The following is a 10690-nucleotide window of genomic DNA, read 5'->3' as shown; positions in this document are numbered from 1 at the left end:
CACTGCCGGTGGGCCGGGCGGGGACGGCCCCGAGCGCGCGGGGCTGGGGCGCGGAGACGCGGCCTCGGCCGCTTTCGGGAAAGTCTGTCCGATTCTCCACGCATTCCTTCGGGCTTCGTCAGTCCCTCCCGCCGCCCTCCGGTGGCGGCATAGTTTTCCCAGTGCGTGTACATCATTCATTCACAAACACTGATGACACACAGGACGTGAGGCATGGGGACCACAGGGCGTGCGTGCCGAGGTGCGGGGCTCCGGGAGCCAGTGTCCTCGAAGGGCTCTGCCAAGACCGGACTCCGGAGGTGAGTGAGTCAGAAGTGGGCCCGGGGTTCTGGAGGAGCCTTCGGGGTTTCGGAGCCCACCCGTGTCATACACCTGTACGGCCGCAGTTAAGAAATGACCGCAGGGGCGTTGGTGAGCAGAAGCTTTGCGTCGCTGCCCTTGATCAGGACCAAGCCCACGGCAGCCCTCTGGAGACCCCAAAACAGACGCCCACAGTCCCAAATATTGTTGGGAGTCAGGGACGGTGCCCCCAAAGTAGAACCCAGTCGTGTGCCTCCACAAGCTTCCAGTTTACCCTACAGCAGTGGGTGGGTGGAAAAACCCATTGCCGTCGAGTCCATCCCGATATTTCTCTCTCAGATTATTCTGTTCTTCTCACAATGTCACCAACCACCAAAGCTTCATCTTTCCCTTCATAGACTCTCCTCTACTAGGTAAAACTGACAGCCTTCCCACCGCCACCAAAAAAGGCGATGCAGAGGCTCTATGGTTTTGAATATCATTTGCAGCAGCCATACAGAATCACATTGCATAGCCCCGTTCCATTTGGGAACTCCAGACACTTCCGATAACACAACATGATCCCAAATAATTCATGATTTTCCACTGATACCTGAGTTACCATAACCGGAGATAGTTTATCGGAGTTAACAGAGCAACAGGTAGGTATAGAGGTGCACACACCGACACAGATGCAGCTAGCGCCAGGCACTGAGACCCATCATTAAGTACCCTAAGTCTTCTGAACAGCCCCAGAGAAAGCTGATTTCTTGTTCTGATGACTTTTAATGCACCTGCTTATCTTCATCAGAATCAGTTTTGTCTACCTTGGGGCATTACTAACTAGGTTTCCCACAGCAAATCAGGGAAAGAGCCAGGAATAGAAATAAATCTCGGTTCCCGGTTCAGCCTCCAGGTTATACCCCTCCTTCAGCGACCAGAGGAAAACAGTTATATGGGATAGCGCTGATTTTCTGAAGGAACAAAGACAGTTGCAATCCAGCTGTGTTTCCCAAAGGTATGAGAAAACAATGCTGGCCCCCAGATGACAAGAACAGGCACTTCTGATCCTGGGAAAATCTCAGGGAAACAGCTGATGAATGAATTGAGCATTTACACATCCAAATGAGCAACAAAGAAAAGTCTCTTAAACCAGCCCTGTCCTACTATGAATACATCAGTAGAAGAATTGAGCAAATCAAGAGTTGCTTTGGGAAATTTTGTTTTGTTGATGTTGTTTGAACAGAATGCTGGTATTTTTTAATCCAAATGCTACTCCTTCTCTCTTTTCAAATGCAGCTTCCTCAGAGTAACTCCTTTCTCTCTCCCCAGTCCACTCCTCAACTTTCTCCCCCAGCTAGCCTAAACACTGCTGCTAACATCCACCAAACTTAGACACTAAAAGAGCCCGCCATGATTAAACCATAAACATTTTCCACTCTAGAAATGAGGGGGTTTATTCCTTCTAATTCTTCAACAATGACAACCTGACCAATCAATCATCCTTTTTCTAATCCAGCGTAGGAGCTTAAAGCTTTAAATGTCCACATTAAGGACTGAGGTTGGGCAAAGCAGGAGGATCGAGGAGATATCCAGGAGCCACCACAGACCATCAGGAAAACTGTTCTAGATGACTCTAATTAAGAAAGTTTATGCTACCAGAAGTTAGGCATCTAACCTTCAATCTTTTGAAACATCCCTTTGGACAAGGAGCATCAGTAAGGATAAGCAATGAAGGTCATGTGATGATGGTGATAGATGTGATAGCTATTACGTCTGTGAATGAATATGTGTTGTTGGCAGAGGTAAGGAATTCACGTAGAAATTAAAGAACATTAAAATAGAATGAAACACTGCATGGTCGCGTACCATTCCCGTGCTCGGCTGTGGATCGGACCATTGAGATCCACAGGGTTTTCACTGGCTGCTTTTTGGAAGTAGATCTTCAGGCCTTTCTTCCTAGCCTGTCTTAGTCTGGAAGCTCCACTGAAACCTCTTCAGCATTGTAGCAACACTCAAACCTCCATTGACCAAAGGGTGATGGCTGTGCATGAGGCGCTCTGGTAGAAATCGAACCCAAGTCTCCCGCATGGGAGGTGAGAAGTCTACCACTGAACCACCATTGCTCACTATCTCAGAAAGCTCGAGTAAGTCCGCATACAGTAATTGAACATCTGAAAGAAATGGGGTTTATAATGTTTTTACTTTGATTTAGAAATCAAGTGAAAAATCTGTTGGATGTTTGGGATATTAACAATTCAATCAGGCCTTTAAATGTCATACTTCATTAATCTAATTAATTTTGATAAATGAAATCTGTATTCTCTTTAGGACACAAGTAAATTTTTCTAAATGTTCTTATGGACTTCGAATGACATTTCTATCTTACCATATCCTGGAAAACAATGCCTAGCCCAGTGCCTGACACTCTACAGATGCTTAATAAATAGGTATTGAGTTGATGAACTATCAGCTTCCTGGTTACTGTGGGCTCCTACTTTGCCCCCAATCCTTTCTAATTCCAAGGTTAAGTGAGTTTGATATGCTATGGGCTGTGGAAGATGCACTCAAAAACGTCAATGACTTGGCCTCTAGGTCTGCCCTTTGTCCATCGTGGCAGTGCAGAACTTCCATTCCTCAGCCCTTATGTTCACTCAGCTTCACTCATGCCTCAGTTTCCCCACCAGCAACACAACAGCAGCTGAGCCTTGCCTTCCAGCCACTCAGGCAAGATGTTTCAGGACTAAATCAGGAAGGATTCAACCAAGGGAATCTACTTTACTTTTGCTTATAGTATGGGAACCCTGGTGGTATAGTGGTTAAGAGCTTGGCTGCTAACTGGAAGCTCCACAGTTGGAATCCACCAGCTGCCCTTGGAAACCTCATGGGGCAGTTCTATTCTGTCCTATAGGGTCACTATGAGTCAGGGACGACTCGAAGGCAATGGGTTTAGTTTGCTTTTTTGTTTATTGTGCAGAAGTCTGCTCCTCACGCACTTGGGAGAAAACAGAATTGTATTTTTAAACATTCCTTAGACTTTAGCTAATTACATCCAGCCAACTGCTGAAACTCTTTAAACTGGGATCATCATGTCAATAAGGATCAAGAAAAGGTTGTCGTGGTGGTGGTGGTGGGGGGCACTATACATTAATAAGAGTCCCCTTTATACAGGAATTTCTTCAAACACATGAAGTATGTAAATGACATAAATTTTCTCCGTTATTTATACTCTTCCCTCAACTCCACTCCTACTTTGATTTCAAAAAAAAGTAAAAATACACCTAGTTTAAAACAATCATCAAAGACAGATTCTTCCCCTCCAGAAGAGTACTAGAGTAAGGTGTTTGTCTGCTCCTAAATACGCAACTTCTCCAAACCAAAGACTCTCTGAGTCTGAGGCTAAAGTATGCTTTATTGAAGGTAGGTGCAAAAACATTCAGACCACTAACGGCTGATCGAGAATGAGTTTATGACTCACAGATGTTGATTTACTGGTATAAATGTAAGATTTCAAAAAAAAAACAAAGTCCTCGATTAACAACCTGTCTAAGCTGACTTCGAGGCTGTCTTCTTCTGTGAAAGGGCAACAGTCCCTGTCACACACAGAAGCGGACTTCGAAGGCTTAACTCTAAAGCTGGTAGTTTCTGTGTGATAAGTTTTGTCAGTAGAAAGCATACTGGGGAAGAAAAATGCCTGGGGCTTCTATAGCTACCATTATCAAGCAGCAAGAAAGTGGAAAATCGGAGATAGGAAGGAAAATTAAAATAACTCTTAATTACATTTGACTGCCAAAAGGCACCAGGCCTTGGGGTGAGTTCAAGAACCCCAGTCGGGATTCAGAACTGCACTCCTGCTGACTGCTAGCTGGTCTGTGACCTCACCAGAGGCACTTAACCTTTTTCTGTCACAGCCCGTCTCTGTTTCAGGGAATCACATCACCCCTGGCTCTCCCCGCCATGTCACACAGACTCATGACTTATTGTTTAGAAGGTACAATAAACAATGAGTGACGGGAGGAGCTGCTGTGAGGAGGGAAGTGGGGGGGGGGCGGGAGACGGTAGGACTTGGGGGCCTGTTTGCACCGGGAAATCTCTCTGGAATAAAACAGTGTGTGGGCTCTGTAATAAGAGACTTCAAGTTCAAATTCTAGCTTTACCAATGACCAGTCCCGGGTGGTGTGAACGGTGGGTGCTCCACTACTAACCTAAAAGTTGGTGGTTCAAACCCACCCAGGGCACTGCAGACGAAAGGCTTGCACTCTGCTTCCGTGAAGATTGCAGCCAAAAACAAAAAACAAAAAAAACCCTGTGGAGAAGCTCTGCCCTGCAACACATGGGGCCACCGTAAGTTGAAATCAACTCAACAGCAACAAGTTTGGATTCTTCTTTTTTTTTTAAGTCACTGAAAAGAGTGCCTGGGTGGTACAAGTGGCTAACACACTCAGCTCCTAACTGGAAGGTTGGAGATTCAAGTACAACCAGAGGTGCCTTGGAAGAAAGGCCTGCCAATCCACTTCTGACAAACTCAGCCATTGAAAATCCTATGGAGCACAGTTCTACTCTGACACACACGGAGTCCCCAGGAATTGGAATCGGCTCCATGGCAACGGGTCTTGAAGTCACTTAAAAACTCTCCTGAACCTCCATGTGTAAAGTGGGGATAGTAACAGCTCCCAACTTGGACAGTGGTTTGGAAGACTGAGTGAGATAATGCATGCATAGTATTAGCGCCGTATCTAGCTCAGGGGAAGTATTCAATCAACATTAAATCATGATTACTATTCTTAAATCCAGCTCAGTGCACTATGCAAGAAATCGCTTCAAATCTCTCTGTGGCCATCGCTTTGCAGAGCAGCTTGGACTCTCTCTTCACCTGAACTCTCTCCAGGGAGAGAGGAAGAACTAGCAAGTTTAATTTAAAAATCTCCCCAAGCTTCCTCCTCAGGTCCTGATTTGGGAATCTGTCTGGTTTTGGCCTCACCTGACGAATTCCAGCACTGCACGATTGGGAAAAAAACCTGCAGGTTCGTACGGAAGAGTCACAGTTCTGAAGGAAGGTCACATTTGTGGTACGTCTTTGGAGACCAGGTCGCTGGGTGGCACAAACGATTTGCGCTCGACTACTACCAGCTAAAGGTTGGCAGTTCAAATCCACCCAGCGGGGCCCCAGCAGTGCCCCAGAAGAAACGCTTGACAATCAGTTGCCATAAAGATTGTCGTTGTTTGGTGCTGTGGAATCAATTCAGCCAAGAAAATTCTATGGAGCAGTTCTACTCTGTAACACATAGGGCCGCCATGAGTCAGAATCAACTCAACGACGAATTTTTGGTCGTTTGGATACAAACCTTAGGTCTCCCGGGCATGTTAGAGCTGGATGAGACTCTTTAGAAACACTGGGGTCCAGCCCCCTACTCGTGAGTGAAGCAAACTGAGTTCACGAGATGAGGTCATCCTGCCCGGGGCCACACAGCCGGAGGAGGGCAGGCTCAGTAGTAGGACCGGATCCCCCAACTGCAGTGCTTCCGTGGCCTCTCTTCACATTTACAGAGACCACTTTTGCAGGAGTCACGATCACCAGACACCTTTCTAACACAAAGCTGGATACAGCGTACATAGGAAATCTGGGTGATCAGATGCAACTCCTAGGGCTCTGATACTGTCCCCTATCCGGTATGAGTTGGCTTTGGGCAAGTATACTGCGGGATAACCACACTATCATTCCCTCTGGGAGACAGCTTGGTATGGGCTGTAAGGAGAAAAAAGGTCTGGGTTGGATCTATTGCTGTCTGCAGTTTCTTTAGACTATAATTATGAGCCATTCAACCGCATCTGCAGCCCCAACAATGTGGAATGGATTGGCCTAATTCACAGACCCAGCGACATTTTCAGATCCACTTGTTTAGACATCAGGTATTCCTCTTGCAGCAAATCAAGTCTCTGCTCCAACAGAAGGCAGCCAGCAGCTGCCAATCAAGGCTACAGAGTCCTCAGGCTTCTTCCATACCCAGGGTCAGTTCACCTCCCTGAAACCTACTGAACACATTTCCTGGAATTGTTGCTCCCACCTGGCCCTGGATAATGCAGAATGCAGGCTACCCTATGGGCCTTTGGGGATCGTGCAATTTGGATTCCAGTTTAAGCTGTCCTAAATTGGCCTCTGGAGGAGGTAGCGGAGTGATGGCATTTGCACAGAAGGCAGGAGAACCAGTGTGCTTTAATTACCTGGCAGGAACAGAGGACCAGGCCTCTATCAAGGAGTGCCATTCTCAGGGGAGCAGCATCCTAGCCCCGGTCCCCAGGCTACAGGTGGCTGCATCTGTGTGGAAAACTAAGGCCTTCCTCTGATTTTACCTGGCTTTTCTCTTGGATTCCAAAGACAAGACCCAATTCCAAAACATGTTCTCTGCAATTGTGGTTTGAATCTTTAATGAAGATAATTTCACTGTGGAATCCTTCCTCTCCCCTCCTCCCTCTTTCATTTTGAAATTCCAAGTCAGTTGCCCCAGAGCACTAGCATTTACCACCCTAGAGATAAAGGAGCAGAGAGGGGTAGAGAGTCAGGCAGAGGAAGCAGATAACACTAGAAGAAAAAATAGCCCTGGCAGGAAAAGGGACGATGGTACAGGAGGAAGCAGAAGGGGCCTCCTCTGGACAATGGAAGAGTTAGGGAAGGAGGCAAAGAGGGAGGTAGAGTCACGGTGATTTTATGTTCCTCTCACTCTAAGGACCTAAATCCCCCAGATTCCAAGATGGAATTAAGGCCTAGTGACTTATCGAGTATCTTCACAGAGCCAATTCAATAATCCTGCATGGCCAACGGTCATGGAAATACAATGGAACAAGTCAATGGGAGGCCCCCATGCTGGAAGAGCAGCAAAAGACACGGGGTGGAAGGGAGGTGAAGGGGTCTCATGAGGTCGCAGAAGATGCAAGGGAGGGTCAGGCTGAAAATCTATACAGACACAGAGGGTCTTTCTCAATCTCTTTCCCACATGGACGTTTGCTTGTATGCAAAGAATTTCCCTCTCTCAGAAGCTTTAACCCTATCCCCACAAGCAGGATCGGATTAACCAGTAAGCAAGGTATGCATGGGTTTATAGAAAGCAAGATGCGTACGGGCTTATCTGTGCTTACTTACTAATCTATAGTGCTCAATTTCTGCTGTAGTGCACAGGTGAAATCATGCATACGGATTAGTAAGTAAGCACAGGTAAGCCAGTGCGTACCTTGCTTATTGGGTAATCCATCCCTGCCCACAAGGTACTTCTTTCCTGCCTGGCAGACTGAGCCCGCCCCTGGTATATATCTGAATATGTATGTCTGTCCCCTCCACTCCCTGAAGGCAGTGACTAAGTGTTCCTCGTTAGTATAACCCATGATGTTTAGCTCAAGATAGTGGAAGCTCAGTAAATGATGTAGAACAATTTAATTCATAAGCATATAACTTCCTAACATCCCAAATATGGATATCCATAGGAAAATAAAATTCAGATATCAGTATTTTTTTTTTTTTTTTTTTTTGGTATAACATGAGGCTCAGAGTTTCCCACAGTTTGAGACTACAGAGCTAACCAAGTGACTCTTTTCCAACTAAAATGGTCTTTATAAAGATTTCTTCTATTTTTCCCATCTGCCAGCTCCCACTCCCATCTCCTTAAAGGAAAATGTTGGCTACTGTCAGCATATTCATTTTAGTTTTCATCTGCGCATATACAGGTATAGTTACTTACGAAAAATGGCATTTGATGTGCCACAAAACAAACGAATTGTTTATAGTTAGTCTTAACATTTTATACAGAATATAGTTTATATTTCTCAACTGCTGCTCAGAAATAATCTTCAGCAATTTCTGAACTTCAAGTTTCATCTTTTATTTCACTGATTGCCATAAAGGTAAAGACGTACAATTTCTAAATACATTACTAGAGAGAATATAAGGGAAATATATGGAATGAACCCGATTTCACCAGCTTTGTGAAGAATAGACCATTGAATGTACTCTTTGGGGAGCCTAGTGCCGCTTACAAATCACCTCCACTTCTCAAATTCATTGGAACTGGTCAGGTCCTCAGAAGCAAGGCATTTGGAGATGTCTCCTTTTGCCATGCAGGCATCCCTACACTAGGAAGAGGTGGGCAGTGGGAGTGTGGTTGGGGAGGAGCTGAGAGTGGGAATGGGAGAGAGGGGTGGAGATGGGAGTGTGGAGGGCAGGGAGACTCAGCCCAGTGCTGCAGCTTAGCAGGGAGCACAGAAACAAAAGAAGGCCTACCCTCTCTTGCTGGCTGGATTGCGATAGATGACTATTCCCTGCCCTGAATTATTTGTATCTGATAATGGATAACCGAGATGTTGCAACTGAAAAGCTGGCTGATCTTAAATCACAAAACCTAAGGAAAGAACGGGCTTGGTTAGGGTCCATCCTTGCTGCTGAGCTGTGATGAGGAGCATGAACGTGCAACATTGTACACCAGTCCCTCCACGACTGGGTCCATATAACAGTTCCAAGAAAAACTGAAGGCATTACCGTGAGAACCTCTTACCATCTACCACTATCCAGTAAACCCAACATTCCTTGAGTGCGTCATTGCAATCATCCACAAACATCCCAGTCAGGGATCGATTCCTGTCTTACCTCAAGGACCCTTCACTGTACAACATGATTGCGCCCTAATGAATCAATAGTAATTGTACCTTGGCCAATGTTAAGTCTAGCAGCATTGTAAATTCCTGTGCTATTCCTGTGGATATGCTGGGACATAAATCCATGAAACAATATAACGTAGAATTCACTGAGCACCAAACATGCCTCTGAAGTAAAGGTGACAGATGAAAACAACCTCTAGAAGAGCTACGTCAGCTTCTGAGGGATTTCCGCTCGCATCTAATTCTCTTTTCTTAAGGGCCAAGAAGCGATGAAGTCTTTTTGTAGTTTACAAAAAGCCAGCTGTGCTCCCTCCACGTTGTGTATCATCACTTGGGAAGAAGCTGGAATGTAGTGGATGGTCGGCTGATGACGCCTGAGGTGAAACAGACCCCAGCTCATGTCTCATCTGTCTGGGCTGGTTCCCGTACCATAAAACCCATCTTTCTTCCTCTGAGATGATGAAGAGGAGAGAAGCACACCTACATGTATGTGATGTGCAAAAAGATACCATTTCACCAGCCAGGCCAGGGAAATGCCTTCAAGGGCTGGAAATGATAGGTGATGATCTGCAATAGGGACAATTAAGAAAGTAGAAAATAGAGAAGCTCTTTCTTAACGGAAATGTATTTCATCAGACTGAACAGAAACATGTGTTTTCTCCCAGATTGGGAAACCATCTTGAAAGACTTCGTCATAAAAAGGCCTTGGGTGGAAGCGCCACAAGGGACCCATTGGGAAGGGAGGGAGGGAGGTGCAGCTGGGTGGGGAGCTGGCAATAGACTGTGGGAGGAAAGAGCAAACGGCAGTCAGCTCTCTTGTGGCAGGTTCCCAGGAGGGAACCCTTTCCAGGAATTAAAAATTCTAAATAATGTTGAGAATTTTTACAAATCAAAAAGATTGTGGTCTTTCCTTTCAGGAATTCCACAGCATTGAGAGAGACCAGATGGTTGGTGACAACCATTCCAGATCCAGAAAAGGCCCAGCATCCACATATACATGCGTCTTAGTTGTAGTGAGCTCACTCTTCTCTCGTGGAGAGAATTGGTGGAATTGAATTGAATTAAGGTTTAGAAGTAAGGATACAATTCCAAATAAATGTTTCTGCTCCCAAATAGTCCATACAAAGACCTGCAGCTTCTTACCGGATGGACTACCAGGTTCTGGTTATCTGACTATATCGAATGCACTGAAATTCTAAGATAACCTGGGAGGTGAGGTAGTAGTGGTTACGAGCACAAGCTTGGCAGCTGGCAATAAGAGTTCAAGTTTTAGCTTAGCCACTCTCCAGCTGTCAGTCCTTTGGTCTAAACACCTCAATTTCTTCATCTGTAGAATGGAGCTAGCAATAGCACCCAGTTCAGAGTTGAACTGAATATGAATTAAAATAATGTGAAGTGCCTTGCACCATGCTCGATGCAGACCGGTCAGTCAGTAACTCTTAGCTATTATTATCAATTTTCAAAAAATCAGAATTGTGATGTCCTTAATGAGCATAACATTTTCATGGAAGTAAATCAAAGCCGGGGTGTATGGTGGTGTCACAAAGAGATTAGGAGACAGGGTCCCCTCTTGGCGTGTGCCATTAAAATCATGATAGAATAATAAGGATAATTTTAGACCTGAGTGTGCAAATCACACAAATCCTGACACCATCCCCCTTGGATGAAGGAGGTTATGATTGCCATAGTACAGTCATGAAATAAGGTTACGGAGGCTCTAACCATATCCTCACAGTTAGATTACAAATCAGGGACAAAGAGAGGAATA

Source organism: Trichechus manatus, unplaced genomic scaffold (assembly GCF_000243295.1).
Source record: "Trichechus manatus latirostris isolate Lorelei unplaced genomic scaffold, TriManLat1.0 scaffold00064, whole genome shotgun sequence".
NCBI lineage: Eukaryota > Metazoa > Chordata > Mammalia > Sirenia > Trichechidae > Trichechus > Trichechus manatus.
The sequence above is the reverse complement of the archived record's forward strand: the minus strand, read 5'-3'. Positions refer to the sequence as shown.